Below are 26,452 nucleotides of genomic sequence, written 5' to 3' on the forward strand. Positions count from 1 at the left end.
AGAGGAGGGACATGTCCTCACTTTTAAAAGGATCATTCTGCAGCTGTGTGGAGAACAGGCTGTAGGAGGCAAGAAGCACGGACACCAATCAGGAGGCTATTAAATTAGATTCAGGCGAAAGACAATCACAGTGGTTTAGGTGAGGAGAGTGGCAAATGAGGTGGTAAGAAGGGGATGCATCCCACATATATGCTGAAAGTAGAACCAACAAGATTTGCTCATGAACTGGATGTGAGAGAAAGTGAGGCCAAAAGATAAAGGCAAAATTTCTGTCCTGCACCTTAGATGGTAAATACTGAAAGAAGATCGAGGGAATGGAGGGAATTAAGAATCTAGGTTGGATTCATTGCATTTATAATGCCTATTAGGCATATAAGCAGAAAGGTAGAGAAGTGATTGAACATATGATTCTAGAATTCAAAGGTGAGGTTGAGGTCAAAGATATAAATTTTAAAATCATCAATAAAAAGATGGTATATAAAGCCACAAACTGGATGAGATCACCCAGGGATGGAGTTCTGAGAAAAGAGAAAAAATCTGAGGTTGAAAATGATAAAGGTAGCTGATGATAGCTGTGATTTTTTTTTTTTCTCAATTTCCTAAACTGGAAAAGTTAAAAGCTGGCAACCCTACAGCCATCATCAAAGGTTTGGTGGTATACATATAAGTAAATATATATGTGTTTCCTTGTTTTAACGTATCTAGTTTTTTACTCTAAAGTTCTGAGAATCTAAGTCTAAATAACATCTCCAGCTCCCTTTGCTATCCTTAGTAGTTTTTCAAAGGTTTTTCTGGAAAGCAGCCTTTTCTTGGACTGGAAGTTTATACTCTGGAGAGGAGGGAGGAGGGATGATTTTAAGGAGTTCAAAAGCATGGATTCTCTGACAGCAAAGAGGTCCACAGAGCAGTAATTATGTTTTGCTGTCTCATGGCCCAGTGACACTGGTGAGGCAGTACATGTGGTGGTTCAGAGCAGAGACTTCAGAAGGAGTGTGGGTGTGCCTCAGCTCAGCCACTTGTTAGCTACAAAACCCTGAATGAGTGGCTCCCCTCCCTAAGCCTCTGCTTGCTTCTCAACACAACGTATTCTTCTTCTAATTCACTGAAGCCCTATGCATGGTGCCATGTCCAAGATTCTTGGCCAGCTGCAATTTTAGTGCAATGCTGTCCAACATAGAACAAAACTAAATCATCCTACAAGCAAATCTCTTTCAATTAGGGAAGGAGGTGTGAGAGAACTAATTAATGTCACAAGCAACCACTTATAATAATCTGTTCAAATGCCTACATCTCTACCAGCTGCCTTCCTAATAAAGAATAAAATCTTCCTTTCAGATATAGCATTGAGATTTGCAATTGCCAGATTCAATAAAAATAAATAAAAGAACAAATTCCCATGATGATGACCCTCTTAGAGGAAGCTCAGAAAAGGAGCTAAAGAGAAAACCAAGGTTTATTCCAGGTCTTATGTTTCAAGTACATACAGGAGGCAGGGCAATTTCAAAGATTTCCCCCCCCCCATATCTTCTTAAGCAGTGGCTATCAAGCTTTAGTGTAAATCAGAATCACATGGAGAACTTGTTAAACCATACACTGCTGAGCCCTACCTCAGAGTTTCTGATTCAGTAGGTCTGGAGTGGGTCCTGAAACTTTGGGTTTCTAACAAATTCCCAAGTGATGCTGACGCTGCTTGTCTGAGGACCACACTTTGACAACCATTGCCCTAAAGACCGCCTGTTATGTCAAAGCCATCACTGAGAAGATTTGTGTGTGCACTAATCTCTTTTATTTACTTCCAGCAGGGTAATGATTGATAGCCAATGGTGCCTGTAAGATTTTAGCATATGATTTGCAAATCCAGCCCTAGATATTTACTGTGTGAATCATTTTCCAACCATCCAGAACTTCCAGGAATTTATGGACACCAAACCACACACTTCTGAAAGCCTTCCCTAAAAGGAAAGCTTAAGAGAAGCCCAGAGGATGTGAAGTAAAGACATTCAAAAATAAATTCAACAATTACTTCACAGAAGCACTATCAAATTTTGACATAACCAAAGGCCATATGACATATACTAGAAATTGACCACACAGCAAAATCTAAGCAATTCAGAAAAGAGTAAGATGGCCCAGCCAAACTGTGGACATTTTTAAAAAAATAAATCTTGGTACTTCTTTTAAAAACTATACCACAATTAAGGACTAACAGGAAAAAGGAAGAAACTTCAGTTTAAATTGCTCCACATTATAAAATACAAATACAAATTCATAATTATGTCACCTACTCAAAAAAACTTACATTCATAATTCAAGGAATTAAATATTTATTGAAAGTATACTCTGGGCAAGGCACAACTGGAATGAAATATATCCCTCCTTGACTCAGGGATGTCCATGGTATGAGCTGATACATGTCATAGTAGAAAAACAAACACTGTACTGAACACAGAGGGAAAACAGCATTACAATGGGGAAATTCGTTCTGAGATGGACCTGTAAAAATGGAAGGGCATCCCAGGTTAGAGAACAGTAAACACCAAGTTCTAGAAGCAGAAATAGCTCAAGGAATATTGGGAAAAGTCTGTAAAATGTGTCAAAATTGGAAAATGCCCTTGGGATTATAGTGAACAGTGAGCCTATTAAAGTAGGTGAGGGACATGACCGTGTGAGACCCCCAAAGGTAGCCTGTAAGAATTTGGCCTTTGCATAATATTTAACCAAGCAGTAAATGAATAAAACTTTATCCTATAAAGGAACCAGAACATCACTGTCAGAATGCAAAATGTAAACATAAATATAGTAATACCAGATATCAAGTATGAAAACTTTCTTCCTGAGGTTCACACAAAATGGTAGAACAGGTAGCAACAGAAATTACATGTTTGTTGGCAAATATTCTTACTCCTTCCCCATAATCAGGTACTAGGCAGGAGTCGGGGAAGGATCTCTAGGTGAGGCTGTATGGGCTGCCTATGGGAAATCACTGCCAGAAACCAGCAAACTGCTCAACATTCTCCAATATCAGTAGGAAAGGCAATGAAAACTTAAAACATAGGCTTAAGAAATCACAGCTTCAACCCAGACAAACCAGGATGTCGAGTTCCATGGCATATACCTTTGTTGCCACTTGTGTGGCCTGATTGCATATAGCATGTCTTCAGAGGTGAGACCCATGGATTCTGTGGCAATAGGATGAAGGAAATAGGTGAGGTGGAAACAAGCTTGTTTACAGAGGCCAATGTATGAAACAACTGAACCTGTTTGAAATTATTTATATATAAGGTTTAATCTAGTATCAAATAAACATAAAGGGCCAAGGAAAAAATAAAGTATATTCTAATGAGGTTCTCAAGGAGTCATCTTCATGGCTGCCACACGGTCCAGGCTACCATGCTCTTGCTCACCTTAAGCCTACAATAACCTCCTAGTGCCCAGTTTGCTTGGGTCAGCCCTAGTTAATGTTGTCCCAGCAAGTATTGACAACACTTCCTCTCAAGTAATAGTAATACTTGCCATGGAGCGGTCACAGAAGTCACAAAATGGCCACACACAAATAAAATCTGACCAAGAATTTTAGATAGTTGCCAACATTTTTTTAAATAAGGAAATTTCACAATAAAATTTTCTCTTATGAATAGGATTTTCTCTTATGCTTCTTAAAAATTAGTTAGAACTGAGCAACAATGGTCCTTTTTTGATAAGGTACATGGTTTCTGGTTTTCCACAGTCCTCAGTATTCCTTTCTGTATCTTTCACACTGAGCCCAAATTCAACTCACTGATCATATTTATGCTGCTCATTTTTCTATAGACCTGCCTGTGCTAGTCTATTATAGTAGCCACTAGCCACATGTAATTATTTAAATTTTCATTTTAATTAACTAAAAACTAAATAAAAACTAAAAGTCCAGGTCTTCAGTTGCACTAGCCACTGTACTCAAAAGCTACATGTGGCTAGTAGCTACCATAATAAACCAGAATAAATCATCACAGAAGATTCTACTATCAACAGTCCATTTCATCCTTGGCTCCTATAGGCATACCAATTTGCAGGCCCTGCTACAGGATGATATGAAATTATTTAAAGAGGAGAACCACATAGGATCTAAGAATTCAAAGTAGGCTCCCCAGTGGAAGTGACCACAAAGCTGGGACCTGACAAATGTGCCAACATTAGTTGACTGAAGGTAGTTGAAGGAAAAGGGATCTAGGCATAGAGAACAATATATAAGGAAACGTAAGGTGGGAATTTATCCTTACAGAAATCTTTCCTGAGACATTTCATGTCTCCTTACTAAAAAATACCCTTGATTAGCACACATCTAAGCAATGGAGGGCCACATATAAATTTGGAGCTTCAGATAATATTGCCGTATTTTTTTCTCCCAAGTAACACTTGAGAAACCATCTCCACTTGAAGAGAACATGCCCAGAAAATCAAATTTTCTTCCTTTCCATTTCAGGATGATAGTTTCCAATCCTGAAACTATCAAGGCCATAAATGTGAAGGCCATCTGCTGAGCAGCCGTTTCCAGGGGAACAGCAAATGCTCTTTGCACTCTAATGCTTTTCTGCTCTAAAGGACAGTGACTTCTCTGTAGAGGAAGGCATCCTCAGTTTTTCTTAGAATTTGCATCTTGCATTTTGTAAGAATATGCATTATGAAAATGATATGCTTTGGGAGTTTTTTCAGACCTCACACTGCTGAAAGCCAAGCTTTTGCCAACAGCTTCTCAAGTGCTGGAGTCTATTTATTATTTGAGGCATTACCCTTGGTGGTAAGAAGCATATTGCTCTTTCCACTGAGGGAGACTTTGCCTTTCTGATTCCATGCAACCAACCTCTTCTAAATAATAACTACTTCCAAAGTTTCATTAGTTCTTTTGGGAATAAGGGAAAAAACAGATGACTAAGCACTGTCCTGAAAAGCTCACAGCCCAACAGTAAAGCCAGATATGTAAACAAGCATAATTCCTCCAATCAATGCAAAAATAGACATATGTTACAGGTGTTAAATGAACAACCAACACACATGTCAGTAAAAACATGAACGCAAGTCACCATATGAAACCTACAGAGGAACCATCTCACTGCCCTCTCACTCCAGGTGCAGTTATCTGAGGCAAAAACAAACCCAACTTATCACTCCCCAGCCTAACCCCTTCTGCCCACTCACCTCTCCCAGATCCTTGAGACCAACAGGACTTAAGATTTTACTCCCCTCAACAGACTCCCAAACTCACAAAATACCTGCCTGTGCCTAATGCTACATTTCATACTTCATTAACCTGGTATTTTTCCAGCGTCAGTGGGGATCTCCATCACACCACCAGATGACGGCATCACCCTTCCTGGACTCCACATGTGTTTATTGCAAGAAGAAATATAAAATCCTCCACACTCAAGCCCTTCCAGTTGGCCTGTCTAATACTTGCTTGTACTTTCATCTTTACTGTGAAGCAACCTTGTTAAAAAATTTATTTTTCAGGTGCCACCATGGATAAAACAGCCTTTTGATCAAGGAGAAAGCATACGTGAAATTGAGAAAGGACACGTTTTCCTTTTTCTGGGAAGGTTTTGGGGATGTCAGTCACTGTAAAAATCTTTTCTTGGGAATGCCGTCCACATCTGCAAACTGTTCCTGTAAAGTCTATGCAGAAATCCATTTCAGTATATAGCTCTGCTCCATGATAAGCAATCTTCCCTGGAAAATGCCAACCACGGCCTCCTCAGCTGAAATATAAAGTCATATTGCTTTTTTTTCTTCTATGACAGGACAGAAGGAAGTGATTCACACACCTGAATTCTCTGAAACGGAAAATTTCTCACAGGAGAGTGTTTTGATAGCCTTTCTTTCTTTCAAAGTCATGATGTATATGTGAGTTTTTAAGGGTTCCTTATCCAACAGAGAAAGAAAAATTGAGATGGGATAATGATAATGTGAATAATACATTATTGAAATTATTTCTGTCTTTCCATTTTTTTCCCTTTTTGTACTTTATCAGAACCAAGCACGTTTGTAAGTCATAAAGTAGATAGAACAAATCTGTAGTTTCTGAAGAAGATCATAATGCCTGCACCACTAGTTAGCTGTGTAATGTCCAGGCCCTTTGACCTCTCTTAGACCTTTCTTAGACCTAGGCCAGAGGGGCCCCTTTCTTGGGCCACAAACTGTAGAGGGCTCCACACAGAACAAACTCCAAAATGCAGTTTCTTTTCTTTCCAATCTTATAAGGAAGTTTTGTTTGTTTTTTATTTGGTAACTGCCCAAGCCTATAGGAGAGACTCTTTAGCTGAACTTGGCCCCCAGGCCAGAGGATACTGAGTTGATGGACCATGAGAGGATGAACCACAGCCTCTGCCCTTGGAAACCAAAGACAAGATGTCTCCCAGATAACTCTGTTCCCTTCCTTCCCCTTGCCCAAGAGAGGCATCCCTAGAAGGCCTGATTCAGACAAGTAAGGCCTGGAGGCAGACAAGTAAGGCCTGGAGGCAGAAACACACCTCCCTGGAGAGTTTGAATAGGTTATCCTCATTTGGGGCTCAGTGGGTTCAGGGGTCTTGGACCTAAGTCCACTCTCACCCTGTCCTGCTCTTGCAGATCCATGGGAAGGCCCTGGAGAGACTGAGGCCCCTGTTACCTGTAGGCACTAGGCCACAGTCATCAGGACAGGAGGCAGGCATAGCTTGAGTAGACCTTTTGCATATTTAGATATTTGGTCTGTGGCTCTCCATTAGTACTTGCCCTGGCCCCTCAAATGGTAGGGGCAGCCTAACTCTGGTTTCTGTCTAAAAATAAGAGGACTCAACTAAATTGCTCTACAGTTTGGGCCTGCTCTAAAAAGTCATTATATTTTTCACTTAAGTACCTTAAAGGTAAAGCGGGATAAAAAATGCAATTCAAGATGTCAGAAAAAAAATAATAAAATTTATTTTTCCAGAGTTATTTCAAGAAGAAATCTTTGAATGAATTGTAGCTTCTGGCTTACCCTTTCCTACCTCTCAGGTTGCACACCCTATAATAAGAATGTCATTAAGTAAAACTACAGTTTGAAATGCCTTGGAATACACACACACACACACACACACACACACACACACACACACAATACCACAAATACCACACTGTAAAATTCTCCATGTGGTATAAGAATCACAGTTTATCTCTCTCTAATGACCAATTGTCAATTAATATTTAACCACCTTTTTGCACTGAAAACCTTTTCTAAAATACACAAGAAGAAAAAACTATGTAGAGATTACTTCAAGACTTAGCAATCAAACAAAAACTTTAAAGAAGACAAATAAACAAAAGCCATGCCTAAAGGAGCCAAAGACTACAAACACTGAAGAGTATTTACTATTATTACTGAGGAGGATTAACTTAGAAATACTTAGAGATGTCAGTAGTGAAATACTAATCTGAATTTTAATTTTTACTGATTTTTTTACACTAATTACAAAGACAGATGTGCTTACTATGAACACTGCCTAAACTATAAGCACAGTATAAGAAACAGCTTTCCTGTTCTGATAGGGGGCATAAATAATGTTTCTATGTTATGTCGTGTTCCTGTATATCACGAAACTGGTTGAAATGTATCTCTGGCTACCGTAAATCATAAATACAGTTAAGCGGAACCTCCTCTTCAAATGTAGAAAACAAGCACATAGCAGTAAAATCCAGAGTTACACATGATTTGAGTGTGAGTTTCTTCATAGTCCATTTTAATTGATTTACACAGACAGGAAAGAGGGGGAACATTAAACCTTTTACAAACCTTCCCAAGCTCTCCTAATTAGGCCAGTCCTGCATAAAGAACTTCGTAGTTTTAAAGAATCCAAGAGCAATGAAGTAAAAATGAGATAAATTGGGGAAAACACATATATATTGCAACACCTGTTCTCAAATTCTGTGCTTCTAATAAAAGGAATGTTATAGGTAATAGACACAGTGGGCTATGACCAGGTTACTCACTAGACCACAGAATGGTATTTCTGAAATTGTTGTTCATATTTTACCTTTATGAAGGAAAAATTATCAAAGTCAAAATTATCAAAGAGCACAGGAAAAGCTGTGCTTTGACATAAGAAGTTTATTTAACAGAACATTAAATGAGACATGTAAAGTAACCAATCTCTTTTAGGAATTAAAGTATTAGTTTAAAAAAAAAGCATTTCCAATCTTAACTTAAAATGTTCTTAGAATCTTTGTGTCTAACAGGTTGCTGAGTAGATGTAAAAGTAAAAACCAAAATATCTAAAACAAGTGGCCCTGCTTTAGAAAACACTGAAGGCAGTGCTAAAACAGCTACCATATTTCTTCTGAATCTAACCCCCAACAGTTGTAAGGTATATCTTAATTTATATCCTCAGAGAAAGGAAAATCATATAATACCACCATCAACTGGGAGATACATCCCAATTTCAGAGATGCTAAAATGTGTAAAACAAGTCATTGAAATATGGAAAACACATCCAACTCTTAAACTTAAAAAAGTCAGAATGAACATTTCTATATAATGACCACTTAGCAGATATTTATAAAACACATGAAAAAAATGAGTAACTTCACAAACAACTTTCTTGATAGGAAAGTGAAATGAAGAACAGTTCTAAACATGTGATCACAGAGACAGACAATCCTTCATCAAGCCTCCCCTGTCCACTACTCTGGCCCAGCCTTCTCGCTCCCCTCAGTTCCTACAATGTTAACAGTAAAAAGCACACACTTTAACAATTAGTTTTATATGTATACACATACCCACCTACATACACATTTACCCAAACTCTAGAGCAGGAGTCAGCAAACTGTGACACACAGGCTAAACCAGTTTTGCTAATAAAGTTTTATTTGAACACAGTCATGTTCACTTATTTATGTACTGTCTACGGGTGCTACAACAACACTACAATGGCAGAATTGAGTAACTGCAAAAGACTGAATGGCCTGCAAAGCCTATAATCTTTATCAAATGGCCCTTTAAGAAAAAGTTTGCTTAGCCATGCACTACTACGGCATAAGGCACCAGAGGACAGGGGCTATATTATAAACTGGTCTTACTCTCCCAGTGCCTCTGGCACCAAGTGAAACGCAATTAACGTATGCTTAGTGGCAGTGATTTTAGAAATCTAAGAGCAGCATACCTCTAAATTGAGCTGAAAGGTCTTCTAAAGGCTAATTTCCATTTCTAGAGGAAGCTCTTTGCCCTCCACTTTACCCTTTTTTTTTTTTTTACAAGTTAAGATCTAGTCTATAAATCAGTCCCATAGTAGCTATATGACTGATAGAGTAACTCCATTTATCTCCCTGATTAAGTTCATTAAACAGACACTTTGAGGACCATCAATTGCCTTTCACATAAAAATACTTGACAAAGTGGCACTAACCACCTAACAGTAATTCAAGGCATCAATCATTTCCCAGACATCTGTTGAGCATGCTCTCCATGTTACTCTAGATAAGGAGTCACCAAATAGAATTAGACACAGGCCCTGCCCTCAGGGAGCTAAAAGTCTATGGCAACTTCATCTCCTTAGACTTATTTCAAAGTAAACATGTAGTAAATAGCATGATAGCAAAGAGAACCTCAGGGTGACGACCATGGGAAGACCCAATGAGCTATTCAATCAGGACTTGGGTACTTTGTACAAAAACCCTGTAGCAGATAGAAGAATGTACAGTCATGGCTTCTTACCTGGAGCTGTATACAATACAGGGGACAAGGGCTTTGCTTTGACCAGATCCAACACAAGGCAAATGGAGAAGAACACAGTCCTTTGGGTCTCTCAAGAGGGAGAGGTTAATTCTGATAGAACTGGGGTTGAAAAAGAAATAAGAGAAGATCTTGTGAAGAAGATTTTTTAGTAAATTTTAAAGGAGAAGATAATATTTCCATAAGAAAATCTTTTGGGATAAGGGAGGAATAAAGGCACAAAGATCAGGAGGCACAATACCTAATATATCTGTGTTTGGTCCACAAAGAGAGCCATTATTATGTATTAATCAAATTTATTGAGTGCCTATTCTGTGCTAAGTGATATATCTGAGAGCAAAACAAGTTCTCTTTAGAAGCAAAAACAATTCTAAAGGTGATTTCATATTATCATCACTGGGTTTAAGGAGAGCAGAGTGTAGGGTGAAAAATATGGTGGGAGACAAAGCCCAACAGATAGTTTGGAGACCACTGTGAAGAACCTGGGGATGCCAGGTCAAAGAGGTAGGATTCTATTTTTATAAATATAATATTTTTAAATCTTTATATAATAAGTTAAATAAATGTATATTTATTTAAGTTCATTATAAGTTCTATATATGTTCTAGGGCACTAGAGATCATTCTAACACTAAAACTAGTCTTCAAAACCAATTGTATTCATAGCAAAGTACACAGTAGAATGTGAGTTCAACTCACAAGAAGAATGCCACTACTCATTCTTGTTTCAATTTGATCATTTTGAGACATACAGAAGGGACCCAGTATATGTGAGCACACAACCAATGTACTGCTGGCTATGAATTAGAGGTTATTTCCAAATTATCTTAATTTAATACTCTACATAATCTGCCAGCCATATATTCATGTGTGTGTGCTCATGTGTGTTAATGAACACATTACCTTTAGTTTTATTTTAAAAGTAAAACAGTTCCACCATTACCTGCATGCTTCTTTATAAGACAGCTCCAGAAGTGGCAGAAAGAACAAGGCTTTTAGCAGCTTAATCCCTAAATAGCATCCTCATGGCTTTTTCAAGCTTATTTCACCACTGTGTTATGTCCTATTTCCTGAAAGCAAACTTCCCTTACCTTTCCTGAGTGACCTTTCTTCCCTGGTCATCACAGTAAGTCTATTCCCTAGATTCTTAAATGAGATTATTTATCTTCATGAATTGCCTTCCTTTAATATACCAGGGTAATTTAATATTTCAACTTTTTTTGGCTAATATAAATCATTTACTTGTGCTTATTAGGCTCTATATTAGGGTTTCCCAACCTTGACACTATTGACGCTGGAGGTCAAATAATTCTGTGTTGTGGGGGGACTGCCCTGTGTATTGCAGAATGTTTAGCAGCATCCTTGGCCTCTACCCACTAGATGCCAGTAAAGCACACACATGCACACGCGCGCACACACACACACTGTGATAACCAAAACTGTCTCCAGTCATTGCCAAATGTCTCCTGGGAGGCAGAATCATCCCCTGTTAATAACCACTGCTCTAAATAATTTATTATTTTCATTTTATTTTAACACTAAGAGGTAATATGTATGCAGGTTTACAATTTACCATCCACTACACCAATCATGTTTATAAGTTAACTCACTCAATCTTCACAATACCCCATTTTAAAGATAAGGAAATACTCAGAGAAGATAAGTGGCTTGTCTGGGACCACACTATTATTGAGTGGTAGAACTTTTTATTGAACCTGAGTCCACTGACATCAGACCCTTAGCTCTAAACTACTGCACTGTTTTGCCTTTCTAGAAATTCATAAAATTGACAGGAGTAGACTGGGTACAGTCTCTCTCCATCTTCCGTCTTTTGTGACCCAGAGCCATCCAGGAACCATCACACATTTAAGGATATATCATTTGCACAGCAGGAGCTCTTGCATCTTCCCAGGAATAAAATTCAGTGACACCTGGTATGGCTCGGACATAGACCAATCTCATGCACGTGGATCATAAACAACTCATATAAGTATGACCAGCTATCTGATATCTACAGGATGAATGTGAGCTCTACATTTTCCTCAACTGAAGTTTTATTTTCCCCAAGCAGGCACTACTTTGGTCAAAAGTATGCACTCATAGAGCACGTACAAAGTGCAGAGCACTAAAACATAGGCATAAGTACTTTTTAAAAAATTAGAGATGAGATCCTTGCTTTAAGAAATCTGAAACCTCATGGTTGAGGCAAAACATCCAGCTACAAAGTGACATTATGGCACATCACACAGCAAAAACTAATTTCAACTAAAGGTGAGAAAATCTCAAGTTGACTATATCAAAAGTAAGAATGACAGACTATTTTCTTAAAAACATTTTTTAAAGCAACTAATCAATCAGGTTAATAAAATGTAGTAGATGAAGAGTACTTAGGAAATTTACTTAACAGATATTAAAATGACTTGAAATTCACCTATCAATTTGTTTATAATGAATACAGTTTTTGATTACACATGAAAGCGGCTTGTGCTCTTTAATAGGATAAACATTTCCTTTATGCTCCACTATCATCTATTAATTCACTTAGCAAATCCTTTGAAAAGACAAACTTTTGCTCAGCCCATACAAACGGTACAAATTTTAAATAAATGGGTTATGGATCAATTAAACTTTTACATGAGAAATAATTGACCTCACAACTATTAAAGCTGATCACAAATAAAGGGGGGGGGGGTTCTCTGCAAAATCATCTGGGCCTCATTTCCAGTGATTTTGATTTAATTTATCTGAGTGGACTTGTATGTCTGCATTTTTAAGTTCGTTGGCTTGTTCTAATAAGCCCCAGGGCTGAGAACAACTAACTGGATTAAAGGAATGTCAGTGCAAAGAGGGAATCAGAAAACACTAGGCACAATGCGTGCAGACTGTAGGCTCTTGCACCCCATGTCTATCAGCCCTTATACCAGCTCCTACTGGTATACTTTGTCTCTGATCTTTGGCTTCTTCATCTGTAAAATAAAGATGTTCAGTGGAGTAAATGAGAAAACTCGTGTAAAGAGCTTAGCATGCTGCCTGAAAGTGCTCGGTACATTTTAGAAACTATTGCAGGCTTTCCAGAAGAGTTGACTTTTGAGTTGAGTCTTAGTCTTAATGATAAAAATAAACTTACATGCCTCTAAGAATGCACTCGTTCCTGCCAATTAATTTCTTTAAAAAGAGATTCACAGAATTCAATGCTATACTGGGTAGCCTCTCATTTATAATTAGCATGCAAGTTAAAGATCAAACTTCGTATTTGCCCTTCAGGCATCCAGAATCCAACTGACGTGTTGCTCTTTGCCACTTGAATCTTTGAGGTTCCTGATCTACTTATGACATCCCTCCCATCCATCACAACAATTACAAAAATATTTGTACCACCTCCAACTGCTAAGACAAAGATATATTCTCATCTACATGCTCCCTTGCAATAACTAACCTGCAAACACAATAAAATAAGTTCCAGGCATGGCTGAATTTTTTACAGTATTAGTTATAAACCCTAAAATAATTTATAATGGAAATTATGAGATGTCCTTCACTATGGAGGATATTGGTCCTAGGCTCAACGACAGAACATGTGTTCACGGGAGCACACAACTGTATGTACGCAATACACATACACAGAAAAGGGTTCTGTTCACTTAACTCAAATTTATTCAGAACAGTTTTATGTTATTTATTTTCATGAGTTTTAGACAAGATCTTTTTTAGCACATTACAGAGGCCTGGAGGGGCTTTCTGCATAAAAGACAAAGCCAAGCACTGTTAATGCAAAGTATAGTAACTCAGTGTTTTGAGAAACATGGCCAAACATATTTGAATATGAAGCCATCAGGCCAAGAAATCTTGGTGTCTAGAGCTGAGAACAAACTTGGCAGTTGAATTCTCATTATCAGGAGATTTCTTGCTACCTTGTAGCCACTTGGCCCAGCCTGTCTCAACCTTACAAAGATCCCTATGCACATTCCACAAAATATTTGGACAAGAATATTTCATATCTTTCATGTGGTAGTAAAACATAAGATGTGAAAAAATGCCATAGAAAGAGCATCTATCCCCCATTTTCATCTGAAAATGCCATAGAAAGAACATCTATCCCCTTCAGGTTGCTATGAAGATTAAATGAGCTAATACATGTAACATGCTTGGCACAGTGCCTGGAGCAATAAGCACTCAATACATACTGACTAGGTTATCATTATGTGTTTTAACTGACATTTCCATTATAAACCACACTCAAAATCTGCATCAAATTTCTCACACAAATGCTCTAACAAAATAAGAGTGCAACACACAAACTATGCTAAAAATCCAAGGCCCAAAGATAACTTCAAAACTAGGGCCTGTGCCATGCTGAATGTTGTAGAGGAAAAAGCTAAGAGAAAACACAAAGCATGAAGCGAGAGATGGTAGCAAATCTGATAGTAATGCTAAGAAAATCACAATTCAGACAACTTACCTTTAGGAAGTAAAAGAATTTTAATGTCCTCAGGGTGCTATTTGGGGTTCAGAAAGAATCTTTCACTGGAATAAGACCTAAGAGGACTTACAAAGAGTCCACCTTCAAAAGGTTGCGTTGAAAGAGAGAGATGAGACTCCAGTCACAGAATTTGGCTTGTCACCTCCACCCCAAATATACACACATATTTCAGGTAATTCAGGAAGCTGTTCAGGAAGCCTCCTCATTATACTTTTAAAAGCTCCCTTTCCATCATTAAAAAGGCACACATTTCTAATAGGTAAACATCCTTCAGTTGAACAAACTTGAAGCATGACTATTCCTAAGTAAAGTTGCCTTCATTTTCCAAAACTCCTGGGCACACTTAAACCAACGTGTGAAATTCCATGAACTCCAGGGAAGGAGTGGGGGGGGGGGGGGGGGGGGGGGGCGGGGATGCTAATGTGCTTAAGCTTACAACAGTGAGACCCAGTGAAAGACAGACTGACTAACCCACAGACCAGCAAAATCTTAATGCCTAATAGCAAATTATTCTTAATAAAGAACCAATCAAAAATTTATTAGAACATGAAGGAGACTTTAAGAGACCACTTACCACAGCCTGCCTAGAGAGTCAGACCTTCTGACGATGAAATGCCACCTAAACACAATAATATTTCAGTGATCTCTAACAAAATATACACATGTGTTACAGCTGAAGACACTTTTTTTTTTAACCCATCATAGAAACTAAAGAAAGTTCCCAACTGCCACTAGATTCCCTGGCAGCCTCACAGATCAACATTTCAAGTTGATCAGTAAAACAATGCAAATGTTCAACTAAACTTTGTCTGGCTAAAGTCTGATTTAAAATGTGAAAAATAAGACATATCAGTATTGTTCAAATCATATTTTTTTACAAAGTTATTTGCTCCAGTGAGAAAAAAATCATATTTCAGTCTCGGTTGTTATTTATCCCTACGGTTGACACACTGTTTTATTTTAAATAACTTGTAAAATGTTACCATAATGGCTTTAACATCAATTTCATATCTGATCTGCACTCTCCTGGTACATAGGGAAAACTATGTCCAAAAAGGTCTAAAGAGAAACAAGTCAAAAATAAAAAGTAAATCTCATTCAAGGGTGCCATCTAGTGGGAAAATCAGGTGGCTGTCATGTTGCTAAGCAACCTTTGGATGGCATGTTTAAAATCCCAGAATCTTGGAGCTTGGAAAAAAACTTAGTTCAGTGTTTCCCAAAATATGTTCCTTGTTAACAGGATTCTGTCATCAAATACATTTAAGTAATTCTGGGTGAAACACTGGACAGTATGTCTATACTACAGAATATCTCACAACCTAGAATATGCTCACTCACATACACTGGGAATCTCCAAAGAGGGATATGGCATTTCTCACATATATTTGATCAGGGAAACTCTTTACTTGTGGATGCCTCTGAACTCCTCACAGAACACTGGAATTTCTCAAAACAATGTTTAGGAAATGCTGATCTAATCCAACTCCTGCCTCCACAGTTTACACATGAGGTTTCCAGCTATTTAAGTGACTTGTTCTGGTTCCCAGTATTGCCTATAGTCTGGCAAGCCTACAGGTCTGTCTTTGTAACCTGAGGGGTGAGCAGAAGTAACCTAAAGGAGGTGGGCTACAGGATACTTTCCTCTGCCCTTCTACTCTAGCATTAAAACTCTATTGTGGAAGGTCTGAAAGTTTCATTTTAAGCACCTATCAGTCTGGAATGATACCCTATTGCACTTAGACAATATTATACATTGACTTAAAAACCTAAAAGAATGTTCTCCTTTCACGTTCTGATGGTTATTATTTTTTAAATCAGGCTTTGGATTGATCTTAATGTTATATATCAACATGGGTGGTAGTTCATTTCTATAAATTTTATTATTTTTAAAGATATATTTTTGCAGAAACAATTTAAGAGTGTGTAAAAGTTATGTCTCATGTCTCCCATATATGTCTCATTTGAATGTAAGCCTGAAGGACATTCATAATACCTAGTAGTGATAGTGGGGATCGAAAGAATTATAGGCTAAAAAAAATAAGCTCAAAGAAAGGCAGGCCTTACAAACCTCCGATCCCCCAAATATAGCAAATATTATATAGGATAATAGCAACAGAATTACAAAAGCATCTTCCAAGGCTTTTTGCTACAAATTATCCTGAAATAACTAAAATATATTTTCATTTGTAAATAAATTTAAAATTTCAACAACAGGGGCGCCTGGGTGGCTCAGTTGGTTAAGCATCCAACTTCTGCTCAGGTCATGATCTTGCAGTTCATGGGTTCAAGCCCTGTGTCGGGCTCTGTGCTGACAGCTCAGAGCCTGGAGCCTGCTTTGGATTCTGTGTCTCCCTCTCTCTCTGCCCCTCCCCTGCTCATTCTCATTCTCTCTCTCTCCCTCTCTCTCTCTCTCTCTCTCTCTCTCTCTCTCTCTCAAAAATAAATAAAGATTTCTAAAAAAAATTTTTTTATTCAACAACAAAAAATAATTATGGGTGCTGTGTTTATGGGCATCCCAAGGAACCTATGAAGTGTCAGCCTCATGGCTTCTTTCTGAGTACTCTGTTCACCAGTTTCAGTGTTTGTCACGGCTGTACCTTACAAGCTGGTTATTCTAAGAAGGAATTATGTGTTCACAAGCTCTAACTCCACAGCCTATTCCCTTCCCTCAAGACTGAAATAATGGGATAATAATAACTTGAATGAAGATTAATTGTAAGTAATAAAGTACCTTGTTTGGTACTTTTTAAATCATTTTGGTGGTTATATAACATCATTGCTAGTTTTATATTTGGAAACTATTAAGTTTTATCTTATTTAAAAGTTTTCTCTTATTTAAAAAAAACTTTTTATTTTAAAAAAGGGGAAATTGCTCTCAATTTATGCCAACCTTTGGGGATAAAACTTCTTTTTCTGCACTAAAAATTATCTCTAAAGGATAGATTCCAGAGGTATCCAGGTATTTGATTACAGACTCATTTACGTTGACAAACTTTTCCCCCAATGTGGTTGTCCTAATAATTTATACCAAATATGAGACTCAGATCCCTCAGTTATAAGTGGGAGGCATGAGAGATTAAGCATAGGTGTGCAGACCACTCTCAGTATAGTCCAGGTCAAACATGCACAGCATTTGGAAGGTTCAGGAAATGCTCACTTGTTTGCACACACACTCAGACTTTAATGTAAAGAACCTCCCCCCATACATGAAAGCCAAATTCTAAAGAGTCCCAAAACTCCAAAACCGTAAGTTTTCAAAAGGACTTGTACTTCCAGAAGGTGAAAAAAAAGCTCTCAATTAGGACCCCAACCTCAAAGTGCTAACCAGAAATATAACACCTATACACAGAACTGGTATTTTAATCAGATTAACAGAAAGCCACATGCAAAGTGGAAATAAACAAAAGTACTGTCGGGCTGGACAGGTTGGGAGAGGCCTGGTACCCAAACTTGAAATTGGCACTACTTTGCACTAGAGAACTAGCTATAATTTCTTTACATCTGCCCTGGAAGGCTGTCCACTTTTATTCTGCTCATGGATTACAGCAACATGATGAGATGTTGTAAAGCAACTCTAAGAGGCATGAACTGATATGAAATACTTTCTTGGCCCTTGACATACTCCCCCCATACTATACTCAGCCCAAGAGTTAACTTTCCTCAGGAGTCTCTAAACCACAAAACATTTTTTTTTTCACTTCTAAAACTCTTTTGCTTTCCATGTATTTTCTGACAGGACCCACGAGTATTTCCAAAGGTTTAGCTATAAATTAGAATGCATAGCACATCAGGGACAGCTAATTCACCTAGAGGAGGATCCAGCTCTGATTAATTTTTCTTTCCTTACCTTGCTCACAACAGGATTCCCAACCTACCAACTAGCCTACTGACACTGCCACACAATTGAGCCATCATTCATTCATTCAAATATTTATTGTGCTCTTATTATGTGTCAGGTCCCATGCCAGGTTCTGATAATTCAAAAGTGGATGTTGAATCAATAACTTCAGCATCATTCATTGACCAGTTGTGTGACCGTGGCCAAGTAAGCTAATTACTCTGAGCCACGGTTTCCTTAACTGTAAAATGTGGGATAATAATGGTACCTTGCAGAGCCGCGGTATTGTGCGGTGGGGAAGAGGGATGGATTTGTAAACCCTGGAGCGAGGTTCTGCCTACCTGAGGGCGCTACTGTACGGAGACCCTGGATGAAGCCACCATCATCATGTCTGACCAGGAGCCAAAACCTTCAACTGAGGACTTGTGGGATAAGAAGGTAGGAGAACACATTAAACTGAAAGTCATTGGACAGGATAGCAGTGAGATTCAGTTCAAAGTGAAAATGACAACACACCTCAATAAACTCAAAACATCACACTGCCAAAGACAAGAGTGTTCCAATGAATTCACTCAGGTTTCTCTTTGAAGATCAGAGAAGTGCTGATAATTACACTCCAAAAGAAATTGGAATGGAGGAAGATGTGATTGAAGTTTATCAGGAACAATGATCAATGATTTATATATTCTTTTTTTTTTCTTTACCCTCAAATCCTTTTCTATTTTTAAAATTAGTTCTTTTGTAACGTGGTGTTCAAAATGAAATTGAAAACTGGCACCCCATCTCTTTAAAACATCTGCTAATTTGAATTCTAGTGCCCATTATTCATTACCACCTGTTTTCATTGTGCTGATTTTTGGTGATCAAACCTCAGCCCCCTTCATACAGCCCTCTCCTTTTTAAAAATTACGTGCATGCATAGAGGGCCCACTTTTCCCAGGCTGTGCTTTTTCAGTCTTATGATAAATAAGATTGACCAATGCGAGTGTTCACAACGACTTTCCAGTTGGCCCTGAAGTTCTAACTTGTGATTGCTTCACTCCTGGACTATGATTTTCAGTGGGAGATGAAAGTTTTTCGGAGAAGTGAACTATGGAAAAATGACCTTTCCTTAACTTGAAGCTACTTTTAAAATTTGAGGGTCTGGACCAAAAGAAGAGAAATACCATGCTGGCATCAAGATGACAGAGATGGCGAGGGTAATGACTAACTCAAAGATAGTTTCACTGAAAAGAAAGTGTTTTAAGATACAAGAAAAGTCTTATTAGAAGATCTCAGAGGGGTGCCTGGGTGGCTCAGTTGGTTAAGTGTCTGACTTCGACTTGGGTCATGATCTCACAGTTCATGAGTTTAAGCTCCGCACTGGGCTCTGTGCTGACAGCTCAGAGCCTGGAGCCTGCTTCGGATTCTGTGTCTCCCTCTTTCTCTGCCCCTCCTCTACTCCGCTCAAAAATAAATAAAACATTTTTTAAAAAAAATTTTTTTTTCAACGTTTATTTATTTTTGGGACAGAGAGAGACAGAGCATGAACGGGGGAGGGGCAGAGAGAGAGGGAGACACAGAATCGGAAACAGGCTCCAGGCTCTGAGCCATCAGCCCAGAGCCCGATGCGGGGCTCGAACTCACGGACTGCGAGATCGTGACCTGGCTGAAGTCGGACGCTTAACCGACTGCGCCACCCAGGCGCCCCAAAAAAAAAAAATTTTTTTAAAGAAGATCTCAGAAATATTCTAATTTTCATTAACAATTAATAAAGTTATTCATGCAGAAGTGTATTCAACAGAACACTACTCTTTTTTATTTTATTTGTACTTTTTGACCGGGGATATGTGTTTTAAATGGACATTGTCTGTACCAGCCTCATTAAAATAAATAAAACATTTGTAAAAAATAATAATGGTACCCTGCCTCATAATATTAAACAATTATACATGCCTCCCAAATTAAGTGAAATAATATACATGAACATGGTTTCAAACCATTCATATTCAAACTATAGCTTAGTCACTAATGTGAAAAAATTAGCATAATTAATTTAGCTGATTCTGGTTAAAAATTATCAGCAATTAAGAGAAATGTGCAAAATATAACTTTATATTTGATGTACCAAAAAATGTTATATCTCTATATCTTAATTTCATTGTAGCCTCCAAATTCCTAATTCTAACCCCCTGATAAAGAACAAAGGTACAACAACATAACCTTGGCAATTAGAAGTAACTCAGTCACCACTACTTAAACATCAGTCTTTTGAGATTCTCTTCTTTCCCCACCTTCTCATCTAACCCTAAATTCCTAAATGGTAAAGCATCCCCTGGGGCATATTTGCCATCTACAGGTAGTGTCTGAGTAACTGGTGCCACCTGGATTTGGGTGTTGACCTCTGAGGTCAACTACTGCTGACTGCAGCACCCACCATGGACTTCAACAAGATCCACGCACTCTGAGTCTTTCTTGGCCCTGCCCCATGACTCCCCAGTCTTCCAACCCTCTCAGCATCTACCACAGCTTCCTGTGACAGCTAAGAGCCTCACTGCTTCTTTTTCCATACCACATTGGAGCTTGGGTCTTATATGGCTGTCTTCAGCCATTGCCACTTCTCCACTCACAAGGCCAGTTGAATATGCATCACCTAGTCTCCCCAGCCTGCTCTGGGAAACACGCTAAGTTCCCCCACTGCTTTAGATTCCTCCTGAATTATATTCAGAGATTTCTGGATCTAAAGAGACCATATCTACTTCTCCTTTCCCTGACATGAAATGGGGCTGGGTGCAGGGGAGCTCTTCTCAGACACTCACTCACTTTCCAACTCCAATCACATCCCCCTGGAAAAACATTGGGCAAATATGCTTAAGTACTTACTAGCTGCATGACCTTGAGAAGTACTTAATTAATGGTTACCCTATCTGTAAAATATGGATAATAATAGCCATCTCACAGGGACACTGTGAGGATTAAATGAGATAATGTATGTAAACCTCTGGGATGAAGCAAGTGCTACCCAATCCCCATCACCCTTTCTAGATTTTCCCTTCTGGATGACCTCTGGTCACTGCATCCATATGTATAAATTGTGTTTGTTCCAACAATAAATTCCACCCTCCTGATCTAACACCCTGCAAATTCATTTGCAAACATATGCCCCAAGTCTCTGCCCATATAAATTGGCAAGACTTTGCAATCCTTTTGGCATATCATATACCGTAATGCATCATAGTTTAAAATCTTCATCAGGCATGGCAAGCTTGATAACCATCTGCAGTTTATATGGCTTAACCTAAACTAAACCAAATGGCCTTATCCTTATTGCCCAATCCCAAGGCTCCATTTCTCACCCTGAGTAACTCTTGCAATTCACATTTAGATTTTCCCCTAAGTTACAAAAATAGAAACGCTTGAGGAAATTAGCTATGTTAAAGGCCATTTTCCATGGCATCAGGTTCAAGGCCAGATTAATGTGTTGATGCTTTAAGAATTAGAACCAAAGTCCAGGATTTGGCACATTTTATTTTCAGCCATTGCCTTGTGAGTATGAACTTCACCCCTTCATCAACTCTAGTCACAGAGCAGTCTTTTAAAATTTGACTGCAGCACAGAAAGAAGTTCAGCATCTCTGCCTGTAAAAAGGGAAATCAGCCTGCCAGAGACTGAAAAGCAATTTCCAACAAGTCAGTAATTACAGAGGTCCACCTCAGCAGCCAAATTCCTGTCAAGGATTTTTTTTTTTTCTACATTGGAGACATTATGTCAAGCCAAGGCAATCACTTTGTTCACAATAAGATAATTAGACAATCTGAGAGAGACCCTCTCTCTGTTCTGAACGCCTTCCTGTGCTTTGAGATCAGTAGCTTTGATAGCATTTTTGAAGCAAGACAATCCTTTCTTTATTCATATCGCTTCTTACACAGAAGCCCAACAGAGTCAAACTACTCTGGATGAAATAGGACTAGGGGCCCAGATGGCTTGCCCTGCTAGGTATCACCCTTGGCTGATTCGGCCTGTCTCACAGGGTTCTAGGACCCCTCAGTGCCACTTTAAAAGTCACTGCCTCAGATGACCTAAACCAGGGATCAGCAAACTTCTTCTGTAAAGAGCCAGATAACACACATTTTCTGCTTTGCAGGCCATAAATGGTCTCTTGTTGCAATTATTCAACTCTGCCATTGTAGCGTAAAAGTGGCCAGAGACAATATGTAAACAAATCAGCATGCCAGTCCTCTGATAAAACTTTATCTAAAAAACCAAGTGACAAGCTAGATTTGGCCCATGGGCTGTAGTTTACCAACCATAAACTAAACTAGAGACCTATATTTTTATTGCCTCTTGATTCAATGTGATATTCAAGATAGAAAAGTGGAATATATCACAGAAATCACCAGAAACTCTACCTTGTACAACTTGAACTTTGATTTATTTTCATTTTACGTACAATATTTACCAAAGTTGTTAAAACACAAAAATTCTGTCTCTTTCATTTGCCAAGTAGCTGTTTAGGACCTTAAACCTATATTTTACTCTATAAATCATGATCATCTCAAATGTGATCTTTCATACACAGTGAATTTTAATTCCTGTAAGACATTCGCTCTAATTCCTCCTCCCCAAAAAGATGTAGATCATTGAAGTATCATATAAAATTAGGTTTTACCCTTCCACTCATATGTATAAATAGCTGATATTATAAAAAAAACAAGGCAAAATCCAAAGAGTTTTCTTTTTTTTTAAGTTTATTTATTTATTCTGAGAAGAAACAGAGTGAGGAGGCACAGAGAGAAAGGGAGAGAGAGAATCCCAAGCAGGCTCCGCACTGTCAGTGCAAAGCCCGACACAAGGTTCCATCTCCCAAAGCCATGAGATCATGACCTGAATCGAAATCAAGAGTCAGATGCTCAACCGACTGACTGAGCCACTCAGGCACCCCAAGAGTTTTCTTGAAAATAAGCATTATACCAGAGTGGCTGAGGATGTAAAAGTATAAGGAGAAAAAGTGGGTTTTAGACTAATTTTTGATATAATATCTCAGATACGGCTTAGGAAATTAATATTTATATATGTATTTATATTGTATATTTATTATATATGATACCATAGTGAACACCATTCTGACAACAACCAAGCGGAACTCCTGCCCTAAGCATCATGGCAAGGGAGGCCCTGGAGCTATATTTGTTCCACAAGGTCATTCCTAGCAAATCAGGCCTGCCTAGAGCAAGGGTGAAAACTGACCCAAGCTGGGCTCTCTCCCAGGTTCCAGCTGGATCTATGAAAGGTAAATTCAAGAGCTTAGGGCTGGCTGAGGTGACCACATGGAGCAAGATGCAGCATAGGTAATGCCCGTAGTCAGAAGAACTGAAACATCCTGGCAATCCTAGGGTTCCCCTCTCCAGCTCTTCCTCAGGACTACTTTATTCCAGCACTTGGATTCCACAAGCTGTCCTTTCAGTAATGCCTCCTTTTCTAATAGTGCTAGCTAGGGTTTTTTGCAACTACAGTGTTAATTTCCACATATGCTGCCTGCTCCAATTCTCATTGCACCTTCCTAGCCACACCTCTCAGAATGCTCCAAAGAGAAAGCAAATTTGCTCCATCAGTCTGCTTGGTCTGCAACTGGGGAAAGCAAGCTCTATGAGAATGTTGTGGGGGACCTTCAGGAAACCACTCCTCTCCAGTAAGTCTTGGGACTCGCTGCCACTGCCAAACACTTTCTTATGGGAAGCAGATGAGAATAACAGACTTTCCATAAAAGTTTAGTGAAAAGCTTACCAAATAAGGTCAAAGAAGATTGAATGAGATGTCATCAAGGGACCTTAATTTCTGCACCAAGTGAAACAAAAAACATGAGGACATAGTCCCTGTGCCCCACTCCCAGAATGGCAACTCACAATGGCCCCCAGAGACGTGATTGCAAGCTCAAATAACCCCCCTTCCACTTGTCCTGTAGCTGCGTAAGTCAAGCCAGTTCCAGGACCAAGCACTGCTCACAAAGTTGAAACATCCTTCCTCCAAGCAAATCGAAGATGGCCAACCCAGAATTTGGCTCTGGCAATCAGACTCCAGAGCCTGCATTATAAACCACTATGCTCTACCTCTACCCCCTCTGGCCTCTCCACCTCCCTCCATCCCCTGTCCAGTCTATTCCATACCCTACTCCAGATCAATCCTCCTTAGGTACAACTTTATGACTACCCCTTCCTTGCTCAAATCCAGCAGTAGCATCCTATTCACAAGCCAACTGCAGAATGCCAATCTGATTATGGCTCACCCCTTCATAAGATCTTTCAGTGATTCTCTACCATTCTAGAATAAAGTCTTGACTGCTCACCATAGTTTACCATATTTCACAAACTCACTCTCCAATGGTCCTCTTCAGTCCCATGAAAACTTCTCTCCCTCTGTTATAGATATTCTAGACCAGCATGGGGAGGTTAACTCAGTCCCTTGATTGCAATAGCCACATTTCAAGTGCTCAAAGTAACATCTAACTATGGCTACCACATTGGACAGCACAGCTCTAGACTTTCCTTGTTTCCAATGCTATGGACTCAGCTCCCTGTTGCCTCCAGACTTGACTAAACTATGCTATTTGCCTCCAATTCATTCCCACCCTTCCTTCCCCACCCCCTCCTTGAATTTCTTTTGATCCTTCAAGTCTCAGCTTATACTCCACTGATCCAGAGAGGCCTTCTTTGCCTCCTCTAAGTTAAGAAACTCTGTTAAACACTCCCTGCCTTTTTTAGTAAATGAAATGATTTAACTATGTGCAACCTGTTGTTTTCCATAAGAATCAACAATGTCTATATTATGAACAGTTGTATCTACAGTGCCTGGTAGGCAGTCAGTAAAGACTACGGAAACCTCACCTACCTCTCAACCCAAACTGTCTCTGATCCTCTGTGCCTTTGCTACGTCCTGGCCAAATTACACAACTCACTGCCCTCTGAACTTTCCCTGTGTGTTCCTACCCTTGAGCTTTTGCTTGACTTGCTACCCCATCCCATTTCATCTCCTGACATCTGTCCCCTTTCAAATGCCACTTCCTATAGGGGTTCCTAACACTTAATGGAAATTGATCATTCTTTGCAGGTTTTGTAGACCATGTTTGGTATTACTACTCTTCAAGTCCCTACTGTAAGACTAAAAATGCTGTGGCCACATCATCCCACCACCCAGCACAGTATCTGGCACACATCTTGCACTCAGTGAAAGCAAGGTGGTGGGCAACCAATGAATCTCAGACAGAACTACCAACAGTGACAATCTGTTGAGGTGGGATGATCAAGGAGGATGATGGCAGGATAGGAACTTCAAAAGAAAATTACCTGAATAACAACAGATTAAAGAGGCTGCTGGGAAATGTGAAGAAGCTCTCTAATTTACTTTTGGGAAAATGACTTTTTTTTTAATGGTAGCATGAAGGTCAAACACTGACTGACAGACATTGCATCATGCTAGCTGTCAATCTGATCAGAAAAATTTCATACTAAATCAAAATTGATATTTGGATTTCATTCTTTGTTCTAAATATTTCTTAATACATGGCACATACATTTTGTCAAATGTGAGATACAAAATTTCATTTAACTAATTCCATTTGTAAGATCAAAGTCCAAACTAAACTTACTAACTTTACTCATTATTTATACAAATTTTGGTCCTAATTGGATCCCAATATGAACATCTTCGTGTAAGAGGGACCTCCTGCATAAAAGTACAGTTTTAACTAATTCCCTGTAAGAAGTTAACATTCCACAGACTGTCACGTCTTCTTTGGTCTTACATTTGTGCTACAGAAGTTTTAACCCTACATGTCTTCACAGCCACAAGCTAATCCCCCTAAAACAGAATTAATCTTATTACTACCCACACAGAGACTAACTAGAAAAGGCATTTGCAGAACAAAACAAACAAAAATCACAGTAGCAAAAAGAAAAATACAACACTAGCCCATTTCCATTCATCTTATGGTCTTTCAGGTAGAAGAACCTTTAACTTTTCACTCTTAGGCTCCGTGTAAATTACAAGACAGTACCAAATTCAAAGTGATTTTTATTTTTAGACTGTCAATCCAATCAGCTTTTGATTTTCTCACTGACTCAGAAATACAAGAGATTTCTAACATATATATTTATTCTAGCCCCCTACATAATCACAGAAAGTAAAAACTTGAGAAATTTTCAGTAGGCCAGAATAATATAGAATTGTTAGTTTGTAATGTAAAAACTAAAACAGCTTTAAATTTATTATATTAACCCTAACTGGTATAAATGACTTAACTTTCCTACTTATCCAAAGCAATTCTAATTTCAAGCAAATAAGACCAAAGCAGACAGGCTGGCAATTTGATAAAATGTACACTCACAGTCTAATAAAACAGACTAAGAAAAACATATTGCTTTAAAAGTTCTAATTTTCACCACCTT

At 38.7% G+C, this 26,452-nt stretch overlaps 1 protein-coding gene and 1 pseudogene across 13 annotated transcripts in view; one reads left to right on the forward strand and one right to left on the reverse strand.

The window, feature by feature from the left end:
• The window catches only part of ERC2 (ELKS/RAB6-interacting/CAST family member 2), a 923,107-nt gene that overhangs the window by 700,239 nt on the left and 196,416 nt on the right, over positions 1 to 26,452 (reverse strand). The window lies entirely within an intron of this gene.
• On the forward strand, positions 17,616 to 19,358 carry LOC122487344 (annotated as a pseudogene).

Source organism: Prionailurus bengalensis, chromosome A2 (assembly GCF_016509475.1).
Source record: "Prionailurus bengalensis isolate Pbe53 chromosome A2, Fcat_Pben_1.1_paternal_pri, whole genome shotgun sequence".
NCBI classification, from domain to species: Eukaryota; Metazoa; Chordata; class Mammalia; order Carnivora; family Felidae; genus Prionailurus; species Prionailurus bengalensis.